Source organism: Pinus tabuliformis, chromosome 1_1 (assembly GCF_031772625.1).
Source record: "Pinus tabuliformis cultivar Carrire ecotype Pingquan chromosome 1_1, CPIR1, whole genome shotgun sequence".
Classification (NCBI taxonomy): domain Eukaryota; kingdom Viridiplantae; phylum Streptophyta; class Pinopsida; order Pinales; family Pinaceae; genus Pinus; species Pinus tabuliformis.
In genome coordinates, this window is record NC_142297.1 from 482,525,055 (window position 1) to 482,550,754 (window position 25,700).

At 41.1% G+C, this 25,700-nt stretch overlaps 1 pseudogene across 1 annotated transcript in view; it reads right to left on the reverse strand.

The window, feature by feature from the left end:
* The window catches only part of LOC149213863 (uncharacterized), a 124,186-nt pseudogene that overhangs the window by 12,679 nt on the left and 85,807 nt on the right, over nt 1–25,700 (reverse strand). Inside the window, exons 7-11 of the transcript XR_016250362.1 lie at nt 18,669–19,256; nt 17,937–18,316; nt 17,602–17,677; nt 17,426–17,489; nt 17,098–17,230 (exon numbers count right to left, since the gene is read on the reverse strand). The product of XR_016250362.1 is annotated as an uncharacterized LOC149213863 (transcript). The remainder of the gene's footprint in view (nt 1–17,097; nt 17,231–17,425; nt 17,490–17,601; nt 17,678–17,936; nt 18,317–18,668; nt 19,257–25,700) is intronic.

Genomic DNA, 25,700 nt, shown 5'->3' on the forward strand with positions numbered 1-25,700 from the left:
TATCAGGAAATAGAGTCATATAAGTCTTTAAGAGGAAAGATAAGTTAGAGTAGTTTGTAGGAAGTTAAAGAAAGAGGAGGATCTGTTCATTTCATTCATTATATATGTAATTATGCATTCATTCGTTGCTCAATATTCCAAATTTGAAATCTAGGCTACACATAGGTATACTGAAAGCCCCCTTACAACTAATAGTAAAACCAAACCAACATCTGATTTCAAGGCTAAAGTTTATATACGTTTCAATACTTGACCTAATAAGTGACCAGTCTGTCTCCCTGTCTCCCTATAAGTACTTCATGAACCTAGTTCAGTAGGCAAGCACTCAACCCTTAACTTGAAGGGAGTTGGTTAAGGCTCTTGTAACTGGCTCTGCCCTTTCGGTGAGGCGGGTAAAGCCGCCAACAGCCATGCATCTAGAGATAAGGACAGGGCAAGTGATAAGGAAAGGATACAGAATATATATCCCTGACGACTTATTTATACTACGACTTATACGAGCTCATGATTAATACAACTGACCTTACCATAAGACAGGCTTGATTTAGTGTGAGTGTGAGTGTCTGGTAATATAAGATATAATGGGGAAAAGATCGATACTCTTATGTTCTTCTAGTCATAAGGAAGGATGGCTCACCTGACTTAGGAAGGTGAGGAAAGCTATCCACAATTTGAGATCTCTTCTTCCCTGGGGGTGAAGGATAGGCACCCACCCTACTCCTTTATCTCTGCTAGCTCAGAAGCATTAGAATTGTAGGCCCATTAGGTCCATCCAGAACAATTGCTAAACATCACCAGGAATTGGATTCTTTCCCTGGGATACTTTATTATGGAAGGCAAGAAGCTCGAGGGAGGACTATTATAGCCTTTGTTTATATCCGGAAGTCAGCTTATGGACAGTCCCTTGACAGAGCATCCATCTACTTGAGCCCGGTTAAGTTCCAAGAGACCGCTTAAGTTTAGGCCCTTCGATTCGACTTTAGGACAGCCCACAGAATGAACGAGGAGCTACCCAGGCAGCCGACAACATCTATACTTGGAGCTACCCGGTTTTACACTCATTTTACTTCAGGTACCCAACTAGATTAGTTTAGGTTGGGGACATATACTACTAATCTAGCTACTGTGCTTGTTGCTTCCTCTGCTTCTGGATCTATTATATAAGATGCTGCCTGTTAGAGTCGGTCTTGAGCCCTCCATCAGCGATCAAAACTCTTTGCATTTGCATAGGTAGGTGTCTCATCAGTGTCAATTTTTGCATCCCATTAGGCATGCCATAACCCTGATGGAGGAGCTGGTGTCTTTGTCCCCCTCTTGGCATTGCTGGATCAAGTCATTGCAGTCCTTAGTCACTTTCAAGCTTGTCTTGTTTTGTCTTGAGGTCAAATTCCTAGGTCTAGGGTTTTGGTCAAGATGGTTTACAAGGTCATGTCTCTGAAGGTCAAATGGTGCCCAGCAAGCCAGAGGGATGATTTTAAAAGTGTTTCCTCGCAAATTTCAATCTTGTACAGTAAATTTTCACCTTCGATTTAAAAACTCTGTTTTTAAAGCCAAGGTCATTTTTCAATTTTTTGTAAAAAGTGATGAAATTTCAAAAAGCTTCCAAGGACAGTATGAAACCCTGGCTCCCTTGCCAAGATCCCTCAGATGCTATCCCTGCAAAAAGAATTGAGCAAAAGCATTAAATCAGTCAATTTCAGGACAAAGGAAACCAAGAAAAGTCAGTTTTATAAAGTGTCAAAACAAAACATTATAAAGTGGGTTTGGGCATGAAATTTATTCAAATGAAAGCTATAAAGGCCCAATCTCCCTCCATTGACCCTCATTGTGCATCCAAGTTGTTTGCAAGAGCGATTGAGTGAGAATTTGAGTGAATTTGAGAGCTGGACAGGCGCGCGACCCGTCAGACCAGGTGCGCGACCCATCAGAGGCACGCGACCCGTCAGCAGTGTTCCAGCAGTGTATTTCTTCAACGGGCGCGACCCGTCAGTGGCGCGCGACCCGTTGGGTGAGGTGCGCGACCCGTCAGCGCCCTGCTTCCCAAAACAACTGCAAATTTACCCAAGGAGCTATCAAATCGCCGATTTGCTTGAGGTAGGCCCTCCAAACTCAAAATTGGTTGCTTGTTATGTTTGAAGGACATCATGAATGTGTTTTTAAAGATCAAATTGTGCAAGAGAAAAAGCTCCATATGGCTGCATATTAAATTTGTAAAAAATTTGCTAGGGTTTTATGCTGTTTCAATGGTTTTTCCCTTGTAATCATTTCTCCTCATTCCCATTTCATTTTCCTTGTATTTCCATGTAAATTTTCCTTTTAAATTTGTAATGAAGAAAATAAACCCTACCCCTTTTCCCTAAAAAGTAAAAAATCAAGCCCTAACCCTACCCCTCATAATACCCATGTAAACACATGTATTTAGTGATGCATATGCAGTGATGTTTGCAGTGTTTTTCCCTAAATTCCCTGTTGTATACATGTATTCCCATTTTCCTTTTAAAAAATGTCCCTCCCCTAACATTCCCCTCATGTTCCTTGTCCCCCTTCAAACAGCATACAAATCAGCATTTTACAAAGCAGAAACAGCAGTACATTTTGTCCACTCTGCTCCTTAAACAATGTCAGAAACCGAAACCTATGAGCAGAGTGATGACCAGGCATCAGCTTCAGAGATTAAGATACAGAGGAGGCCTCATAAGGGTGGAAAGGGTGGTCATCATAGGCGAGAGGAGCCCACCTCTTTGACAGATTTACAAGCTTGTCCTATGGCAGTCTCATGTTTCCAGTACATGTCCTGCTATGAGTTTTGTGAGAGGATTTCTCGGTTTTAGCACCACAGAGAGTTGGCTCGCCTGTTTGTTTTACACTTGCATGATGGACATGTCAACCTTGCCAGGGTGGACTTTACATTGACACCTGAGGTGATTGCACAGGCCACAGGGATACCTAATGTTGGAGAGGTATGGAATAAGCGCAAGGTGCTGGACAGTGTTCATTTTGAGCCTTTTGTTAGACCAGCACTCATGAGACACTTACAGGAGTGTTTCCCTTCAGATTTCTCAGGAGTGAGTATGCTCCCATCATGAGGCTCATCATGCTCTATTTTACCTGTGAGGGCAGATTTTCACAGGTATATTCAATACCATATTCGCCTCTTGATGCACTTCACCCGAGTGAGGATGATGAACATCCCTGTTTTCTTCTATCAGAACATTGAGAAGATGGTGTCCATGATGCAGAGGAAGAGCCCGGCACAGCAGTACGGGAGCCTTTACCATTATGGTTTGATTCAGCTAGTGGTGTTACATCAGTTGGCTCAGCAGGGCATCTCATGGGAGGAGTTCATCTCTCGTGAGTTTTTCACAGCACCATCATCACCACATCCTGAGGTTATTCATGAGGAGGGAGGACCTTCACAGCAGCATGACATCCCCGTCACCAGACATGTCAGCTCCTCACCTATGGTTACTTATCAGAGAGGCCAGAGGGCCTTATTTGCAGCAGCTCGGCGAGTACTTTCTCCACAGCAGGTGGAAGGGGTCTCGCCTTCTTCATCGACTCAGCGAGTGTTATCTCTACATCAGGTGGAAGGGGCCTCGCTTTCTTCACCAGCACAGGTACCAGGGAGGGGCAAACAGCCCAAGATTGATGAGGGACCATCAGGTGCTCCGGACATAGAGCTTATTGATCTTGATGTTAGTTCTCCTAGTCGAGAGTCAAAGGAGATCATTCAGCACCTTAGAGCTGAAAATGATGCCTTGCAGAGGAGATTAGAGGGGGCACAATGGACCATCACATATCTTGAGCAGCGCAACAAATAGTTGGAGGATGAACAAGCTCTTGATGAGCTGTGGAGGATTCGTAGTGACCGCATTTTGAACCGGAGGAGACCCAGTGATCTATTGCCCGCTGAGCGAGAGTCCATGCTCATCCGGGTAAATGCACACTTGGAGAGGCTGTTGGCTAGGGCCAACCAAGAGAAGAAGTTGCTGAGGAACATGAAGAACCATTATTGGGCAAGAATGCACGTGTGCAAGGCAAAAATGAAGATGTTCCAGAGGCGGTTGGCAAAGGCACAAAAAGGGAGAAAGAGGCCTGATCCCCTTCATATCTTGGCCGAGGCATCACTGAAGGACCAAGGCACTAAATAACTCAGCCTCAGCACAAATTCCAAAAAAATTTGAGCATTTTGGGCAAATTTTGGTTTTTTCAGGCATTTACAGGTTTTTCCCCATTAATGGGTCTCACCCCCCGCGCGACCCTACATCATGGCAACTCCATTTTGCAAAAACTCAGCATTTCCAGATTTTTCATGAGAAGTTACATATGCTCATCAATGGATTTGAGATTTTATGAAGTTTTGGGCCTCTAGAAAGTCAAAAAACATGCAAAATTTGACTTTCTGCCACATTTTTGAGTTGTAGAAAGCAGTCTTGGGAGATTGCAATTTTGGAGGGGCAAATGACCACCAAATTCAAAATTCCAGTTGGGTTGGAAAGTAGACTCACAGACCTTTCCAACAAGCCTACTCTTGCTCAATTTGGCCACCTGCAAGTGCCCCAAAAGTGGCTCCAAAGGCACGCGACCCGTCAGGCAGGGGCGCGCGACCCGTCAGGCAGATTTTTCCAAAATGCACTGTACAGCTCAGAAAAACGCAGTTTGACCTAGTTTGACTTTTTGGGGTGAATTATGATTATCTTTGATGTAATTATTGTACTTGAAAGACACTTTTACTCTTATGTAACACTTCTAGAAGATTCATTCATGAAAAGGGTAAATATTAAATGAATGAATTGGTTTCCTAGCTTATAGAGGCAAGTTGTTTTGACTACCTAATTTGTAGTGCTTAGTTTAGAAGTAGTTGAAACAACTCCTAGGATAGTGAGCTCGACCCATGGAGGCAGGGAAAGAGGTTAGATCATCTATATTATGTACTTTCTTGCTCATTTTCATGGTTGGACTCTTGAGGGAGAAGCTATCATTGTATTATTCACTGTATCTCTGCAATTTTTGGCTAAGGAAGACCAGGGTTTTGCAGTACTTTTTGGGATTCTTGTGGTTACATGTATTGATGGTGTGTTTCTCTATGTACCTGTAAGTGTGTTATGTGAATCATTTCTTTTCTTTTCCTTCTGCACATTAAGCAAACGAAGTGTTAAAGTAAGAATTCATGACTGTCATGCTCTGCTTTTAAGTTTGTTTAATTTCAATGTTTTCTAATGTTTAAGGAGAATTCAAAGTTAATGTTTGCTCTCCTTAGCTCCTCACCTGTCATTCCTGACCATCCACCTCAATCAAAGGCATCAATACTGTCTCCTACCTCGCCCCAAAGAACCCCCTGCAGAAGCTGTGTCCAATCCCCGCACCCAAAATTGCCATCCCCTCAATTTGCCACCGAAAACCCTAAAAACCCCAAATCAACCTTTTTGATCAGTTTACTAGCCTAAAATCAGTGTTACGGTTTACCCTATTGGTCATCTCATCCATTGAAGATCTCACCGAGATAGACCGGAGAGAGCCTTCTCCCGCCCCGTAGGGCTAGCTACGAGGCTAAGTGGTTTGATGTTGCCTTGAGGTTTACCTTTCTCAGCCTGAGGTGAAATTTCAAGCGCTAACATACTGGCGACCATACTGGGGAGAACAAACTACTCGTCTGCTCATTGACGTGTTATTTCACAAGTCTTAGACGGAGCCTGAAGATACGCCAGGTAGCCTTCGAAAACGCTCTTGTTTTACATCAGCGTTAGTAGATAAACGCTGCTTCAGTCAATCTCCGTGAGCTGGTGAACATAGCGCTTCATTGACACTTTATCCCAGTATAATTGTTAACTCTGAGCCGTGGATGATAGGTTGAGAGTTTTCACAGGCTGAACGGTTTTTCTTTCCTAGTCTTTTGAGAAAAACAAACTGGCTACTGATCCTAAACCCATTTTCAGATCTCATTCATGCCCAGCTACTTTTGATTATCTCGAAGATATTGATTTTGACGAAAGCTTTGAGTTGTCCTTGTTTAAAGCTAAGTCTGAAAGTGCGCTCGATTCTCTAGTCCTTGACCCTGACTTCGCAGCTGCTATTGAATTTGAAAGACATAACAAATTGGTTGAAAATTTCATCTTGAGACATCTCCAATCACGTGTTCAAGCTACTACCCTTGTTGATTTTGTTGAGAATATCTCTGATCACATTGGATCTACTATCACGGCTCACGAAGAATCTTATCCTCCTTATGTTTCAGTTTCGCCTATAATCACCTATCCCGAATCAACAGTCGGTTCTCCTCCTACTTCTCCTACCCCTCCGACTCCCCCAACTCCACAAACTTCAACTCCTCTTGTTATAATCCCTGCTATCATAGCTCCTCCTCCTCATACACATCCTGCTCCCCCTCCTAAAGCAATGTCTGCCAAGTTTGCCCCACTTGCTCTTCCCCAAAATCTTCATGATATGCCAGCCGATTATCAAAGTAAAATCCCCATGTTTGATGGCACTCCACAAAGTATTACTGCTCAGCAACATATTGACAAAATGACTACTTTCTTCGATCTATATGAGATAGATGAAGAAGATGTTACCATGCGGTTGTTCGTGCAAACATTTGGAGGAGAAGTTAGAAAGTGGTTCAGAGGGTTGACAGCCGGAAGCATTGCCACCTTGGAAGCACTACAGAATCAGTTTTTAGATCGGTGGGAAATCAGAAAGGATCCGCTTCAGATTAATGCCGAATACAACAACCTCAAGCGTAATCCGGGTGAGTCTGTTCAAGATTACATAATCAGATTCAATACAGTTTATAATGCTATTCCCGATGATTTGAGGCCATCTAGAAAATCCGCACTTCTTAAGTTCCCGGATGGTTTTGATCCGGAGATGGCATACTCATTGAGAGACAGAGATCCACCTACCTTGGAGGATATGCAGAAGATTGTTGTTAGTGTTGAAGCAAATTTGAATGATAAAAGAGCAAGGATGAAGGCCAAGAAGCGAGTTACAATTAAAGAGGAAGCATCTACTTCAAATCAGCTTCTTCGTGAAGTTGAACAGCTTAAGAGGGCATTTGAAAATGTTCGTATTGACAAGACGGAACCGCAGATCCGTAATCCTAATTTCAGAGGTCAACAGCAGCAACAATATAGAATCAAGCAGCGTGAAACAAAGGCACAAGAGGCAGCAGTTCAGCAGCAAATGAAACCTCCTTTTCAGCAGAATTTCGTTAGCCAAGAATCAGAGGACGAAGGTGATAATGTTGGAGAGGAAAATCACTTCTTCACTCCTGATGATCTGCCCACTTATATTACCGAAGAGGAAGAGCTGGTGAGTAATTCCATCATTCCCCAAGATGAGCATTATATTCTGTCAAACGATGCAGCACTTCAAGAAGAATCAGAAGAGTATCAAAGAGGGTATTTGCATGCTTTATCAGCGCAGCAAAGTCAGCAAAGGCAGTTGAGAAACCGAGTGATTACCATAAATCCCATCCAGAAAAGAACAGAAGCTTCGACAAAGAATGGTTCTGCTGTCCCGCAGAAAAAAGGGAAAGAAATAAGCGATCCTCCAGCAGGCCAATCATTATCAGCAAGCAAAATAGACCAGCCATCAAATGCACCAAGAGATAGAGCTGAAAAAAGAGACACTCCGGCTAAAGAAGGTGAGAAGGTTTCAGTTTTCAGTTTGGAGAATGAGATTGCAAAGTTGAAAGTGCCCATTCCTTTGACGGAAATCATGAAGAATAGCACTTACCGAGGCCAGCTCTCCAAGATGTTGAATTTTGATCCAATGCTAGACACGGTGAATGTACAAGATGATCAGCCGGAGCTAATTTTTGGACCAGCTTTAAATGGTGAGTCTCCTGAAAGTGATGTTCCTCCATTCTATATCAGTTTGCGATTGCATGATTACGTGTTGCACAATGCCATGTTTGACTCGGGAGCTTCGCATAATTTGATGCCGAAAGCGATTATGGAGAAGCTGGGACTTGACATCACAAGGAAGTATCATGATTTGTATTCGTTTGATTCCAGCCGGGTGAAATGTATTGGTTTGATCAAGGACTTGGTGGTGAGTTTAGATCAAATCCCAACAAAGAATGTTTTGATGGATGTGGTGGTGGCGGATATTCCTCCGCGGTTTGGCATATTGCTTTCGAGGTCATGGGGAGCCAAGCTCAAAGGTACACTTCAGCTCGATTTTTCCTATGCTACCATTCCAGTTTTTGGTCAGTTGAGGAAGTTATATCGGGAACAAAAGATGAAATACATGATCACTAGTAAGGAAAAACCAGTCAATCATCCTGTAAATTATGTACAAACAGATTTAGAATCCTTTGTTTTGTTTGCGGATAATTTCAATGAGGTAGATAGTCAGTTAGTTCAAGTAGAAGATATACCAGACATCTCAGAAAATTTCAGAGAAGTTTTGAGAAAGGAAGGTGAAGAAAGGTCTGCTGTCATAAAGCCAATAGCTGAAACAAATGGACAGCAAACAGAGAATGCATCGACATCACATTTTCAGCACTTAGAAGACGATGAGGATGGTCTTTGGACCATGGATTTTGATGGCGCAGTGGGTAGCGATGGTGCTGGTATAGGTGTGTGGATTCGAAGCCCATTTTCAGTTCAAAACCAAGTTCCAAGCAAGGTACGGGTATGTTCATACAAATTGGCATTTGATTGTTCAAATAATGAGGCGGAATACGAGGCTCTTATTGCTGGTCTAAAAATCCTTCGGAAATTGAAGGCAAAGAAGATAGCGGTATATGGCGACTCCGAGTTGGTTATCAAGCAAGTGAAAGGTGAATTTCAGGCCAAACATCCTCGTATGCGAGCATATCGGAATGCTGTCCTAGATATCTTAAAATTGTTTTCAGAACATACTTTGACTTGTGTGCCCCGGATTCAAAATGGTGTTGCGGATGCATTGGCAAAGGCAGCAAGTAATCTGAAAATACCCATGAATTCCACCAATAAGTTTGAGATATATGTAAAGCATCGTCCTACAGTTCCAGATAATCAAAGATGTTGGCAAGTTTTCCAAGACGACGAAGAAATCAAAGATTTTCTGCAAATTGAAGGTAAATTTGAAGACATCTCAATAGATACGGAAGCTGAAGGAGTGAATCAGATGGATGTGTTGCAGCTCAAGGACAATTACATTCCTAAAGGATTAATTCCTTTGGAAGAATTGTTCGATCAAGATGATGTGGCCCGCAAGCCAACTTTGAGGCCAACGGACGAAGGTGTCGAAGATGTGAATCTCGGGACAGCTGAGAATCCAAAGATGGTGAAGCTATCAAAAGCATTGTCGCCCAAGGTAAAGAAAGAATATATCAGATTGTTGTCTTCGTTTTCTAATGTTTTTGCATGGGACTATTCAGATTTGAAAACGTATGACACAAGTATCATTCAGCATACCATTCCCATAAAACCAAATCAAAAGCCTTTCCAACAAAAGTTGAGAAGAATTAATCCTAAATTGCTGCCATTGATCGAGAAGGAAGTCAACAGGTTATATAAGTCTAGAATCATAGTGCCAATCCGATTTTCCGATTGGATTTCCAACTTGGTGCCCGTGAGAAAGAAGACCGGTGAAATTCGCTTGTGTATAGACTTCAGAAATCTGAACAAGGTGTCATTAAAGGACAATTATCCGCTGCCCAAAATGGATCATATATTGCAGCGGGTAGTGGGGGCATCAAGGATGTCATTGCTTGATGGTTACTCCGGGTATAATCAGATTTTGGTGCACGAAGATGACCGTGACAAGACAGCATTTACTACTCCATGGGGAACATTCCACTATGCCAAAATGCCGTTTGGATTGAAGAACGCTGGCGCCACATTTCAGCGGGCAATGGATATGGCCTTTGCTAATGAGAAAGATGTCTTTTTGGTTGTTTATCTTGATGATCTGACCGTGTTTTCTAAATCAGATGAAGAGCATTTGTTTCATTTGACTAAGGTGTTCCAAAAGTGCAGAAAGTATGGCATCTCGTTGAATCCGAAGAAGAGTCTTTTTGCTATGAGCGAAGGTAAGCTGCTGGGCCATATCATTTCTAAAGATGGCATACGTATAGACCCTGCACGAGTGGAAGCAATTCAGCAATTAGAGCAGCCCTGAAGCAAGAAAGAAATTCAGTCCTTCAATGGCAAATTGAATTTTCTGCGTCGCTTTATTCCCAATCTTGTCGAGCATCTTAGAGAGATAACCAACATGCTCAAGAAGGACAGCGAGCTCAAATGGACCGAAGAGGCGTTAAAGTCTTTTAATTTGGTAAAGGTAATCTTATCCTCAGCCCCAACTTTGATCAGCCCAGATTATACACAGGATTTTATTTTATTTTCATTTGCTTCTGAGCATACGTTGGCAGCTGTGTTGATGCAAAAGAGAGATGGGGTTGAGAGGCCCATAGCTTTTTTCAGCCGCATCCTAAGGGACGGAGCGCTGAATTATAATATCATTGAGAAGCAAGCATTAACGTTGATCAAAGCCTTGAAAGATTTCCGGGTATACATATTGAATTCTCATATTTTGGCATATGTTCCCAACGCAGCTGTTAAGGATGTTTTAGTACAAACGGAACCGGAAGGAAGAAGGGGTAAGTGGATCGCTGCACTATTAGAATATGATGTGGAAATTAAGCCTACCAAGTTGATAAAAGGTCAAGGCCTTGCTAAGTTGATGGCTGAAACGAATCTTCATGTCCTTGACATCAATTTGATTGCTGCCTTATCCGATGAAGACGAAGAAAATTCAGCTCTACAGGTATCAGATATCTTTGTTTCCTCTCCTTGGTATGCTGATATAGTTTATGTGCTTCAAAATTTGTCTTCACCCCCTGGAATGCCTAGAAACAAAGCTAGAACATTGAAGCTAAAGGCTGCAAAATTTTGCATCATCAAATCTGCACTTTATTGGAAAGATCCCGGCGGCATCTTGCTGAACTGTTTGGTCGAAGAAGAAGCTAAGACAGCAGTAGAAGATTTTCACAAAGGTGACTGTGGGGGTCACTTGTTTTGGAAGACCACGGCCAATAAGATCTTAAGAGCTGGTTTCTATTGGCCTTCTCTATTTTCTGATGTATATAAAGCAGTTAAGAGTTGTCATGAATGTCAAATTTTTCAAGGAAAGCAGAAATTACAGCCGTTGCCTCTCAAGCCCGTTGAAATCAGCGCACCATTTCAGCAATGGGGCTTGGATTTTATTGGTGAAATCCACCCAGCATCTTCCGGGCAGCATCGATGGATCTTGACCGCCACAGATTATTTCACGAAGTGGATTGAAGCCATTCCCACTCGGCAGGCCACGGACTCGGTAATTATTTCTTTTCTTGAGAATAACATATTGTCACATTTCGGCTGTCCACATAAGTTGATTACAGATAATGCAACAGCCTTTAAGTCGAAGAAAATGGTTGATTTTTGCTACAAATATAACATCAGCTTGGGGCATTCGACCGCCTACCATCCGCAAGGAAATGGGCTGGCCGAATCTTCGAACAAATCTCTAGTGAACATCATAAAGAAACTGCTGGAAATAAATAAGAAGAGCTGGCACAAAAAGTTAGTAAATGCATTATGGGCTGATCGGGTAAGTCAAAATAAGTCAATTGGTATGTCACCCTTTGAACTGGTTTACGAGATAGATGCAGTGTTTCCTACTTCACTTAGTGTTCCAGTGGCAAAGTTGCTGCAAGAAGCGGGTGGCGAGGAGGATCCTATGCAACGGCGGATTAGTCAAATGATTCATTTACAGCAGATATGAGAGGAGGTTCATCAAAATTCCCTTAAGTTGCAAGAGCGCATAAAGAAAATCTATGACAAAAAGGCCAAATCAGATGATTTTCAGATAGATGATGTTGTTTTGAGGTGGGATGCCCGAAATGAAGACAAAGGGAAACATGGAAAATTTGACAACCTGTGGAAAGGTCCCTACAAAATTGCAGCACACCGTGGTCCAAATGCTTTTCTTCTCAAAGAAATGAACGGTGATGAATGTCTCGGTGGGTCGGTGAATGGCCGGCTGCTCAAAAGGTATCATGCTTGAGCATTTTCTGCTCTAATCACTCTCATTGTAATTACCATTTTACTTTCATTCTGCAGCAAGTGTGAACTGATCTTACATCTTTAGTCTAGGGCCCGTAGTGAAGGCTATAATTCTAAAGATGGTGATTAGTTGGTGTGAGCTTTTCAAGTTGTTTCAGTCAGTCTATTTTCTGCATAAAGTGAGTCGGTTTATGTCAAAGTTAGTTTAAATTTCAGTCAATTGTCAAAGTCAAATAAAGTTGTCAAAATTTGGTCACATGTGTAAAAGTTGACTCCATTGCCCAATGAATAAAGCACTGGTCTGCTCTCCCAGAGGTCTAAGGTTCTTGGTACCTCCAAGGAGCTACCATCCCCATTGGAGCCAATGTTAGAGTCGGTCTTGAGCCCTCCATCAGCGATCAAAACTCTTTGCATTTGCATAGGTAGGTGTCTCATCAGTGTCAATTTTTGCATCCCATTAGGCATGCCATAACCCTGATGGAGGAGCTGGTGTCTTTGTCCCCCTCTTGGCATTGCTGGATCAAGTCATTGCAGTCCTTAGTCACTTTCAAGCTTGTCTTGTTTTGTCTTGAGGTCAAATTCCTAGGTCTAGGGTTTTGGTCAAGATGGTTTACAAGGTCATGTCTCTGAAGGTCAAATGGTGCCCAGCAAGCCAGAGGGATGATTTTAAAAGTGTTTCTTCGCAAATTTCAATCTTGTACAGTAAATTTTCACCTTGGATTTAAAAACTTTGTTTTTAAAGCCAAGGTCATTTTTCAAATTTTTGTAAAAAGTGATGAAATTTCAAAAAGCTTCCAAGGACAGTATGAAACCCTGGCTCCCTTGCCAAGATCCCTCAGATGCTATCCCTGCAAAAAGAATTGAGCAAAAGCATTAAATCAGTCAATTTCAGGACAAAGGAAACCAAGAAAAGTCAGTTTTATAAAGTGTCAAAACAAAACATTATAAAGTGGGTTTGGGCATGAAATTTATTCAAATGAAAGCTATAAAGGCCCAATCTCCCTCCATCGACCCTCATTGTGCATCCAAGTTGTTTGCAAGAGCGATTGAGTGAGAATTTGAGTGAATTTGAGAGCTGGACAGGCGCGCGACCCGTCAAAGGCGCGCGACCCATCAGCAGTGTTCCAGCAGTGTATTTCTTCAATGGGCGCGACCCGTCAGTGGCGCACGACCCGTTGGGTGAGGTGCATGACCCGTCAGTGCCCTGCTTCCCAAAACAACTGTAAATTTACCCAAGGAGCTATCAAATCGCCGATTTGCTTGAGGTAGGCCCTCCAAAATCAAAATTGGTTGCTTGTTATGTTTGAAGGACATCATGAATGTGTTTTTAAAGATCAAATTGTGCAAGAGAAAAAGCTCCATATGGCTGCATATTAAATTTGTAAAAAATTTGCTAGGGTTTTACGCTGTTTCAATGGTTTTTCCCTTGTAATCATTTCTCCTCATTCCCATTTCATTTTCCTTGTATTTCCATGTAAATTTTCCTTTTAAATTTGTAATGAAGAAAATAAACCCTACCCCTTTTCCCTAAAAAGTAAAAAATCAAGCCCTAACCATACCCCTCATAATACCCATGTAAACACATGTATTTAGTGATGCATATGCAGTGATGTTTGCAGTGTTTTTCCCTAAATTCCCTGTTGTATACATGTATTCCCATTTTCCTTTTAAAAAATGTCCCTCCCCTAACATTCCCCTCATGTTCCTTGTCCCCCTTCAAACAGCATACAAATCAGCATTTTACAAAGCAGAAACAGCAGTACATTTTGTCCACTTTGCTCCTTAAACAATGTCAGAAACCGAAACCTATGAGCAGAGTGATGACCAGGCATCAGCTTCAGAGATTGAGATACAGAGGAGGCCTCATAAGGGTGGAAAGGGTGGTCATCATAGGCGAGAGGAGCCCACCTCTTTGACAGATTTACAAGCTTGTCCTATGGCAGTCTCATGTTTCCAGTACATGTCCTGCTATGAGTTTTGTGAGAGGATTTCTCGGTTTCAGCACCACAGAGAGTTGGCTCGCCTGTTTTTTTTACACTTGCATGATGGACATGTCAACCTTGCCGGGGTGGACTTTACATTGACACCTGAGGTGATTGCACAGGCCACAGGGATACCTAATGTTGGAGAGGTATGGAATAAGTGCAAGGTGCTGGACAGTGTTCATTTTGAGCCTTTTGTTAGACCAGCACTCATGAGACACTTGACAGGAGTGTTTCCCTTCAGATTTCTTAGGAGTGAGTATGCTCCCATCATGAGGCTCATCATGCTCTATTTTACCTGTGAGGGCAGATTTTCACAGGTATATTCATACCATATTCGCCTCTTGATGCACTTCACCCGAGTGAGGATGATGAACATCCCTGTTTTCTTCTATCAGAACATTGAGAAGATGGTGTCCATGATGCAGAGGAAGAGCCCGGCACAGCAGTACGGGAGCCTTTACCATTATGGTTTGATTCAGCTAGTGGTGTTACATCAGTTGGCTCAGCAGGGCATCTCATGGGAGGAGTTCATCTCTCGTGAGTTTTTCACAGCACCATCATCACCACATCCTGAGGTTATTCATGAGGAGGGAGGACCTTCACAGCAGCATGACATCCCCGTCACCAGACATGTCAGCTCCTCACCTATGGTTACTTATCAGAGAGGCCAGAGGGCCTTATTTGCAGCAGCTCGGCGAGTACTTTCTCCACAGCAGGTGGAAGGGGTCTCGCCTTCTTCATCGACTCAGCGAGTGTTATCTCCACATCAGGTGGAAGGGGCCTCGCTTTCTTCACCAGCACAGGTACCAGGGAGGGGCAAACAGCCCAAGATTGATGAGGGACCATCAAGTGCTCCGGACATAGAGCTTATTGATCTTGATGTTAGTTCTCCTAGTCGAGAGTCAAAGGAGATCATTCAGCACCTTAGAGCTGAAAATGATGCCTTGCAGAGGAGATTAGAGGGGGCACAATGGACCATCACATATCTTGAGCAGCGCAACAAACAGTTGGAGGATGAACAAGCTCTTGATGAGCTGTGGAGGATTCGTAGTGACCGCATTTTGAACCGGAGGAGACCCGGTGATCTATTGCCCGCTGAGCGAGAGTCCATGCTCATCCGGGTAAATGCACACTTGGAGAGGCTGTTGGCTAGGGCCAACCAAGAGAAGAAGTTGCTGAGGAACATGAAGAACCATTATTGGGCAAGAATGCACGTGTGCAAGGCAAAAATGAAGATGTTCCAGAGGCGGTTGGCGAAGGCACAAAAAGGGAGAAAGAGGCCTGATCCCCTTCATATCTTGGCCGAGGCATCACTGAAGGACCAAGGCACTAAATAACTCAGCTTCAGCACAAATCCCAAAAAAAATTGAGCATTTTGGGCAAATTTTGGTTTTTTCAGGCATTTACAGGTTTTTCCCCATTAACGGGTCTCACCCCCCGCGCGACCCTACATCATGGCAACTCCATTTTGCAAAAACTCAGCATTTCCAGATTTGTCATGAGAAGTTACATATGCTCATCAATGGATTTGAGATTTTATGAAGTTTTGGGCCTCCAGAAAGTCAAAAAACATGCAAAATTTGACTTTCTGCCACATTTTTGAGTTGCAGAAAGCAGTCTTGGGAGATTGCAATTTTGGAGGGGCAAATGACCACCAAATTCAAAAATTCCAGTTGGGTTGGAAAGTAGACTCACAGACCTTTCCAACAAGCCTACTCTTGCTCAATTTGGCCACCTGCAAGTGCCCCAAAAGTGGCTCCAAAGGCGCGCGACCCGTCAGGCAGATTTTTCCAAAATGCACTGTACAGCTCAGAAAAACGCAGTTTGACCCAGTTTGACTTTTTGGGGTGAATTATGATTATCTTTGATGTAATTATTGTACTTGAAAGACACTTTTACTCTTATGTAACACTTCTAGAAGATTCATTCATGAAAAGGGTAAATATTAAATGAATGAATTGGTTTCCTAGCTTATAGAGGCAAGTTGTTTTGACTGCCTAATTTGTAGTGCTTAGTTTAGAAGTGGTTGAAACAGCTCCTAGGATAGTGAGCTCGACCCATGGAGGCAGGGAAAGAGGTTAGATCATCTATCTTATGTACTTTCTTGCTCATTTTCATGGTTGGACTCTTGAGGGAGAAGCTATCATTGTATTATTCACTGTATCTCTGCAATTTTTGGCCAAGGAAGACCAGGGTTTTGCAGTCCTTTTTGGGATTCTTGTGGTTACATGTATTGATGGTGTGTTTCTCTATGTACCTGTAAGTGTGTTATGTGAATCATTTCCTTTCTTTTCCTTCTGCACATTAAGCAAACAAAGTGTTAAAGTAAAATACATGACTGTCATGCTCTGCTTTTAAGTTTGTTTAATTTCAATGTTTTCTACTGTTTAAGGAGAATTCAAAGTTAATGTTTGCTCTCCTTAGCTCCTCATTTGTCATTCCTGACCATCCACCTCAATCAAAGGCATCAATACTGTCTCCTACCTCGCCCCAAAGAACCCCCTGCAGAAACTGTGTCCAATCCCCGCACCCAAAATTGCCATCCCCTCAATTTGCCACCGAAAACCCTAAAAACCCCAAATCAACCTTTTTGATCAGTTTACTAGCCTAAAATCAGTGTTACCCTATTGGTCATCTCATCCATTGAAGATCTCACCGAGATAGACCGGAGAGAGCCCTCTCCCGCCCCGTAGGGCTAGCTACGAGGCTAAGTGGTTTGATGTTGCCTTGAGGTTTACCTTTCTCAGCCTGAGGTGAAATTTCAAGCGCTAACACTGCCTATGATGCTACTGGTGCTGGATATGCTGCTAGCTGTGCTTATGGGTATCGATCTTGATCTGCTGCTCGATATGCTGCTTATGCAAAAGTACTTTAACCCTTGACGGGGACTTCACCAATTGAAATAACCCTTAGGGCTAATAAAACCACACATCATGTTATCTATATTTCTGAAAATAGGGACACAAAAAGCTGCCATTGGTTTGTGCATCAATAGTTGCCTATAAGCCTCAACATTCAAATATCAAATATTAGTTGATGTTTAATGCAGGGCCAGAACCATATGAAGTACTCACTGCTAGGAGTTTCAGAGAGTGGAGTGGCACAACACGGTCGTCATGATCTGCCGTCAATAGCATTATACCAGGATACTGTAAATTCTGTCCGGGCTTGTCCCATGGTGTTTTTACATTATGCAATGGTGAGTATCTGCAGAAATAAAGAATTTGTTATACGAACAGTTGATCATGTTTTTTGGTAAAAAGCACTTTTTGATAGAGTGAATAGAAAAGGAACAAGCAGTTTCTCTTACATTTCAGATTACTAACAGTTTGAATATTATTTAAATTTTAGACAGTCTGTTACTTATTAGATTTAGAGACAAAGCTCCATTTTTCTTCTTACTTAATCAGCCAATGAAATTCTTCTTCCTTATCTGAAGAACCGAAATCACTAGTCCACGCATGGCCTGCAGATTTCAGCACAAGTTCCATCACCAGTTGCCCTGAAGATGCCTACATCTAGAGATTACCCTAACTAGAGTGGGAGAAGCAGTTGAATAGTATCACATTAAAACTTACCAATATTAAATTTATGAAAACGCAACATGTCCATAACACCCACATGAGCCAGTGTGCAACCAAATAGGTCAGGTCTCTGTTTAAATGCAGAATTAACATTCAAAACCTCTTATTTCAACGAAAAGTGATCTGCTAAATCCTCTCTACATTTCCTTTTGAATAATTTTTAGAAAAGCCAATACAGAGACATAAGCATTTTCTTTGGGAGAATGTAAACAACTTTTTCACTCGGATTCTAAATTGAAACGAAAAGAGAGGAAGGATTGAAGCAAGCAACTGGTTTATACAGGACCTTTATTTAACCATGCATCTTATCATCCAATATATGGACATACCTGATTTGTGCAAGCTGCAACAAGAAGTCCACCATTACTGCCTCCTTCAATACATAACCTTTTAGGTTGTGTATACCCCTCTGACACAAGGAACTCAGCGGCAGATATGAAATCATCATAGGAATTTTGTTTTTTGCAAGAGAACCTGCTTTATGCCATTCTTCTCCATATTCACCGCCACCACGAATGTTTGCAATTGCACAAACTGCCCCTAGATGTCTTGAAATGACAATGCGATTAACGCTGAAGTGTGGGGTGATGCTACTGTTAAAGCCCCCATAACCATTTAATAGAGCAGGATGAGAACCATCAAGAGCAATTTCTTTCTTGGATACAATGAACATTGGTATCTGAGTTCCATCCTTGCTGGTTATGAAAACCTGACAATGACAGATCAGTAACAATATTATATTAGAAATCAATCACATCAGTAGTTAATCCAGATGGACTGCATAATATTGCCCATTAGTATTAAGTGTTCTAATTGAATGATGCCATCATTATCATTTCAACTGAGTGAGGAGAATAGAAACATCTATTTTGTAGCAGGGATAAATAACTTGAAAAAAATTGTTTATTGAAATGCACTTTTTGTTAAGTAAATTCTAATGTGAAACCCCATTGTTTTTACAATCAGATTACTTGTTTAAAACATTCACTGGAGAAGAATTTTTGCCTAAAGATAGCCAAGGAAAAATTTGTAGAAGCAAAAATTAGTCAAAAAACCTTTACCTGTTTAGCCTCAAACTCTGTCCGATCAAAGCCTGGGACAACAGTCTCTCTAAAAACTACTAACTCTGGTATTTCGACATCTAGGTTGCATCGATAGATATTTGCAGGGGTAAGAAAGCTTGTAAAACCAATAAATACTTCCTTGTCTTTATGCCTTCCTGATATTCTATAAACTGACCCAATATCTATTGGCAAATTATGAAGCAAATTTCCTGATTGCAAGTCTCGTATTTGCAAAACAGACTTGACATCGCTTAAATAGCTTATTAAAAGTTTATTTCCATTGACACAACAAGCTGATTCAAGCACGTCCTTCTCAGATTCTCCGATAACATCACCCCAAGCTTCTGGCTGCATAAGGTCTACACAAACCAATTTAAATCTAGGGGCATTTTTATTGGTTCGAAAAGTGAACAAAGCACCATCATTTGCAACAAGATCATACTGTGCTTCAAAGTTGTCAACAAGTTTTTGGAAAGGAAGCATCTCTCCCCTGCCTTTGAAACCTTCAATACCTTGAGGAAGAGCATCAAGATCACAGTAAAAGAGCCTCCTCCCAAAGCCTTCTCTAATAAATAAAAGAACATACTGCCACAAAGAAAATAGGTAACTGTATAAGACCAGATGAACAACCTACCATGGAATTATAGATGTTTCATACCAAAAAATTATCATTTTGTTGTTCTATAACATATAATTATAGACGTTTCATACAAGAAGATCACCATTTTGTTTTAGTGTTTCAAAACATTAAGATTGCATAAAACAAAAATTCAACACAGATGTTTGACATGCAAATTTTTCAGATAAGATAAATCATTCCCACCAAAGCCATATAAAGTTATGTTGGGCAGTCATGTGTTGTAGATGAATTGGATTGAGTGCAAAGCATATGGAATGTGCAGAATGTGCAATGGATCAAAGGGGATTGTAAGGTGGATTAAAAAGATCCATGTAAGAATATTTTTGACTCTGTCCCAGTGTCAGCCAAATTTTTTCCTCTCTATTTGAAAATTTGTTTATAAACTCAGCCAAATTTTTATAGATAACCAAAATTCCAAAGTGATTTTTGGACAATAACTCTTTAAATTAGTAAAATAATATTGAATATAAGCACTACTTACACCCACAAATTGGGGGCCAAACAGAAGTTGTCAACAAAGGTTTGACTATTTAGGCTATACATGAGGGAAACAAAATAAAAGGCTAGAAAGGTTGTATTTAGGTCAAAACTTGTAAAATACTAGCTACTAACTATCTACAAAATTGTATCCTTTATGTTGGGTATGTGTTATATTCTTTGCACAACTAGCTTCAGGTGTTGTTACGTTGTGCCAAGTGCAGCAGGGGGTGGCAGCCCCCCTGTTGGGGGGTTTGCAGGGGGGCTATGATCAATCAATTTGGTGGTTAGTCTCAATCTGCAGTCTATGAGATCCAACTCTAAACTGTCCCAAGTGGATCCAAAGGGCATGCATCCAATCAAAAAGTATGTAATGGGATCAGATAATAAGTCCATCACTCATCACCATGAAGTGCTCAACATAGAAGGCCATTTTTGGACATAACCCTCCCTTAAGGTTTATCCAAGTGACCTGTATATATCCCGTGTAGATATATTCTTGAATGATTGTATTCATCTCCTGTTTGGTTGGTAAAAGGTGACCGCGTGCACACAGGGAATATTGAAATGAAGGAAGCTAGTCTACCATAACACAAACTGAAGCAAGGAGATCTGAGACTCCAATGTACCAACACGAAAATCAAGCTGAAGGATTAGCTACTGATAGACTCTGATAAGTAATAGACCAGGTATGGATACCAATCACGCCCCTTTGTTGTATCTGCAAAGCTCTGAAGATGATTTAGAAGTGAGACAAGGCCAGACATTGTCTCAAGCCGAAAGGGGTCAGCACCAAACTCTACAAGGATGATGGGATGAGGAACTATCTACTTGCACCTAATGATGCAGCAAAGGAGGAAAAACCATACTCTTTCTAATAAAGGCCAATCATACTCTAATAAACTAGGTCCCCAAAGCTTAGAGCCATATAAATTGTGGGCCACAGAAGAGTGTCCATGAATGACACCTTGGAAGATATACCCAAAAAATGGTTTCGGAAACACTGCCTCTCTAGGGGGCATGGAGCAAACCGAATCAAGGTCCCATGAATAGAACTCCCAAGTAACTATATGAGCAAGTGATCTCAACCTCCTCCCCTCTAAAAAATGAAATGGTGATCAAAGAGGGTCTTCTTCAACCCATTGATGATCATGACCTCGGTTTTACCTACGTTTACCATCAACTATTGAAGACCAAAAAAGAGAGAAAAGGAATCCAATTGTCTCTGCAACCCATTGAGGGATGAGGCTAAAAGGAAGACATCATTATTGAAAAGCAAGATAAATATTAGGACATGGTGGAGGAGGCACCCATCTCCCTCCTAGATGTGCTCATGCAAAATGGATTCCAACTCATCAATGTAAATATCAAACAATGTGAGGGATAAGGAGCAACTCTCCTGATAAAACCTAAAATCCCCTATGACATGCATAAACGACCAAGAACTAACTCATATAGGTGCCATGTGGCAATCAATAATGTATTGGAGATACCAATATCTCTAAGTCTCTAGAGTGAAGCCTCACAAGGGGATAGAATCCAAAGCTTTTTGAAAGTCCACAACACAGCAACATACTTTCGAAGAGCAATGTCATGCCTCCTCAATAATGGCTCTAAGTTGCATCCTCTCAAGCCCCCGAGAAAGCTGCAAATGGAAGGTCATAACATGAAGTTTGGAAAACGTGTGGCCAACCATGATTGACAATTAATTATTGGGATCTATACTAGGGCTTGATTTTGAATTAGTTGAATGATGTGATGTGACCAAGATTGTGGAAAGCTCATGCAAACCACATGGTTGAACAAGTCAACAAGGTGGATATCTATCGCATAAAGACCCATGGATATCTATAGCATGAAGACCCTGCTTGAAGAGCTATGCTTGGAACCCTTTCTAGTCTTCTACTTTACTAGTATTCATCTTCTGAATGGCCTTTCAAATATCTTGGTATGGGAGTACAAAACAAGAAGTGGAAATAATAAAATAAATATTTTAAGGACAAATAATGGTGGATAGTTTTACGAAAATGAATTCAAAGATTTCTACAAGTGTGGAATAGAAAGACAAAAGTCTGCTCCAAACACACCTCGATAGAATGGAGTTACGAAAAGAATGAATAGGATGTTGATGGAAAAGGCAAGAAGCATGCTCAGTGATGTCGGATTAGGACAATAATTATGGGCAGAGGGAGTGGATATTACATGTTATTTGGTAAATCGATCATCCTCATCAATATTGGTTGAAAAATCTCCTAATGAGGCATGGACTGATAAGAAACCCTCTCTGAAACATCTCAAAGTTTTTGGTTGTGATGCTAATGTACATGTTCCGAAGGAAAATAGAAGTTAGATAATAAAGCTAATAAATGTCTCTTTACTAGTTATGAAGATGGCATAAAAGGCCGTAAGCTTTAGAACCCAATAACTAGGAAGATTGTCTAAAATCATAATGTCAACTTTAGAGAGGTTAAAGATATTCCTAAGCAAGAATTCCTAACAAGGGAAAAAGAACTATAGATAATAGGGTTTGAGTTGAAGAATGAAGAAACTAACTCAATAAAAGAATTGAATAAAAAGAAGAACCTCATATCCCATATTGAGGAGATTGGTTCAAGAAAGAAGGCAATCTGTTAAATTTGGCAACTAGAGCCAAACTTTAGCGTGTACAGCTCATATGAGGCAGTTGATATTTTTATTGGATTCCTCTCTCCAAGAGGTGTAGGGTTGATCTAAAGATCATCCCATTCTGACACGTACAAATGGAATTATGAATTTATTTTGATTATGGACAAATTGTCAAGATTGATCAGTGATCTAATTTGCACCGCAACATTGCATATAAATACAAGGAGCCTCCTCATTTTGGCATCTTACACATTCATTCTTCTCTCTCCTTCATTGTTTGGGTACGAATCTTCTGAGGCTTCTCTCTCTCCACATGTGCGAAGAAGGCACTGTTCTTTTGTTGTCCCTATGTTGACCAGCATTGACCGAAAGTTGCAGGAAGTTGTTTTGACCAGCGTTGACCATCTTTGACTACGGTTTTGTGTGGGGTATTTCTGTTTGGGCAGGCCGCAGTTCTGGGCATGAAATCTGAGGTTGTTTGACCTCTGTTTAACAAGCGTTGACTGTGCTAGGGCTTGTTGTTGTGTTGATTTTCGTTAACCAGATCTGACTGGATATTTTCGGACTGTTTTTGAGCTGATTTGACTTGCTGTTGGAGGCTGAGTTGACCCAGTTTTACCGAGCTATTTTGGAGATCAAAGTCTACCCTGTTGACCAGTGTTGACTTTCTGGTTAGGGCTTTCTGTTTCTACTGTTTGACTGATCAGATTTCACTATGATTGGGCAAGTGAATATTGTATATTGTACTCTCTCTCTGCTGAAATTTTGAAGAATTATAAGAAGAATTGATCAAGGGTTTCCCCACATTGGGGTTTGTCCCTGGCTGGTGCCATATCTTGTGTCCTCTTGTCTTGGCTTGTCTTCTACTATTATTGTTTATGTTCTATCTACATTTTACTATCATGATGATGTGATTGCTAAACTAGATATTGATATTGGGCTAATAAAGAAATTGAAGTAAAATTGCTCTAAGCATAGAACATACCATTGTTATCTAAAATTAACATGGTATTAGAGTTGAGGTGAAGACAAAGCCCAACCAAGAGTGAGAAGAGCAATCACTAGTCAAGGATAAGATTCAATGGCCTCCACATCCTACTTCAAGTCTGATGACAAGCTTCATGATAAGTCTGATTATCATGCATGGAAGATGTCTCTTGATTTGACTTTAGAAGAGCAAGATGTTATGGATTATGTGCAAGGAAAGATTTCAGAACCTCCTTCAAATGCATCGGTTGCGGCTAGGACAAAGTACAAGAAGGGTGAAGTCAAAGCCAAGAAGATTATCAGGGATTCTATTCATAAGCATTTAGTTGCTTAGATCTCCGATTTGAACACATCAAAGGAGATATATGACAGGTTGGTTGGCGTGTTCAAATCTAGAAATGCAAACCAAGTCCTTTTCCTCAAGAACAAGCTGAAGGATATAAATAAGGGAAGAAATGAAGATATTCAATCCTACTTCATGAGGATTACTGAGATAAAAAATGATTTTCTTTCGATTGGAGAAGCTACGTTGATAGGGAGCTTACTCTCATTGCCCTTGGAGGACTCCCTCGTGAATGGCACGTGTTCAACACTACTATTCTTAACAATGACAGGATTCCAAGTTTTGAAGAATTGTTGACTAGATGTTCTCAAGAAGAAACAAGGATGATGGAACTAGATATGACTTCAAATAGAAATGATTCTACTGCATTCTCCGCTCATGCTAAAAAGAAGAACCATGTAGGTTCAAACAAGCAATGTCAAGGAAGGTCGGGTTTCAAAAATGGAAGGAAGGGAAGATGCTTCATTTGCAACAAATTTGGGCGCTATGCTAGGGAGTGTCCTAATAGAAGGGATACACCTCATGATGATGACAACCACAACAAAAACAATTTCAAGGGCAACAACAATCAAAGGAATGGCAGATTCAACCACCGAGGAAAAAGGAATGCTCCCGCTCCTCATCAAGGAAATGGTCGCCATCCCAAGAGATCAAGAAACACTACGTATGATGAATCTAATGTTGTTGATAACAAGCAAAAAGAATTTTATCTTATATCTGCCCTCTCCACTGCATCTTCTCCTAACACTTTGGGAAATTGGTTGATCGATAGTGGTGCCTCAAGGCACTTCACTGGGTATAAGGAAGCTCTTGCACTTCACTGGGTATAAGGAAGCTCTTTCAAATCTGATTGAAAAGGATACAAATTTGGAAATTATCCTTGGAGACAATGCCACCTATCCCGTGAAGGGAGTTGGGAATGTTACTCTTCAATTGAATCAAGGTAACACCATTCATCTACAAGAAGTACTATATGTACCCAATCTAAAGAAGAACCCGGTATCTATCTCGACAATGGAGGACAAAGGATTCAAGGTGGCATTCATCGATGGAAAGGTACGTGTGTGGAATAAAAATTTCAAAGATGCATTTACACTTGGCTTCAGGGTTGATAGCCTATATCAAGTTGGAGGAAGCCCATTGGGAGCTATGTCTTGCAACACATCACTTCAATCCGAATTATGGCATTAAAGGTTTGGTCATCTACATTATAAGGCTCTACCTGATGTGAGGAATATGGTGACAGGTATGCCTGAATTTAAAGTAGAACATGAAGGTGTTTGTCAGGGGTGTGCCAAAGGAAAGCATACAAGGGGACCATTCCCCTCAAGTGATAGCAAGACTACTAACATATTGCAATTGGTTCATTCTAATCTATCTGGTGCGATGCCCGTGAACTCATTCGGAATATATTTATATTATGTTATCTTTATGGATGATTTCTCTTGCAAGACTTGGATATATTTCTTGAAGAAGAAGGACAAAGTATTCTCATGGTTCCGTTCTTTCAAAGCTTTGGTCCGATAATGGAACCGAATATGAATCAAATGAGTTCAACAATTATTGTAGAGAAGCTAGCAATAAGAGGGAGATTACTACCGCATATACTCCTAAGCAAAATGGTGTTGCTGAAAGGAAGAACCGTTCTATCGTAGAAGCCACTAGTGCATGCTTCATGATAAAAGCCTTCCAAAGTTTTTATGGGCCGAAGCTGCAAACACCGCCATGTACATTCAAAATAGATGCCCTCATCAAGCGTTGGACTCCAAAACTCCCAAAGAAGTTTTCACTGATAAGAACCCTGATGTTTCTCACTTTAGAATTTTTGGTAGTCCCATATATTTTCATGTGCCAAAGAAAAGAGAAGCAAATTGGATGCTTCTGGGAAGAAAGGAACATTTGTGGGCTACAGTGAAACTTCTAAGGCATATAGAATCTATGTGTCTGGTCAAAGAGA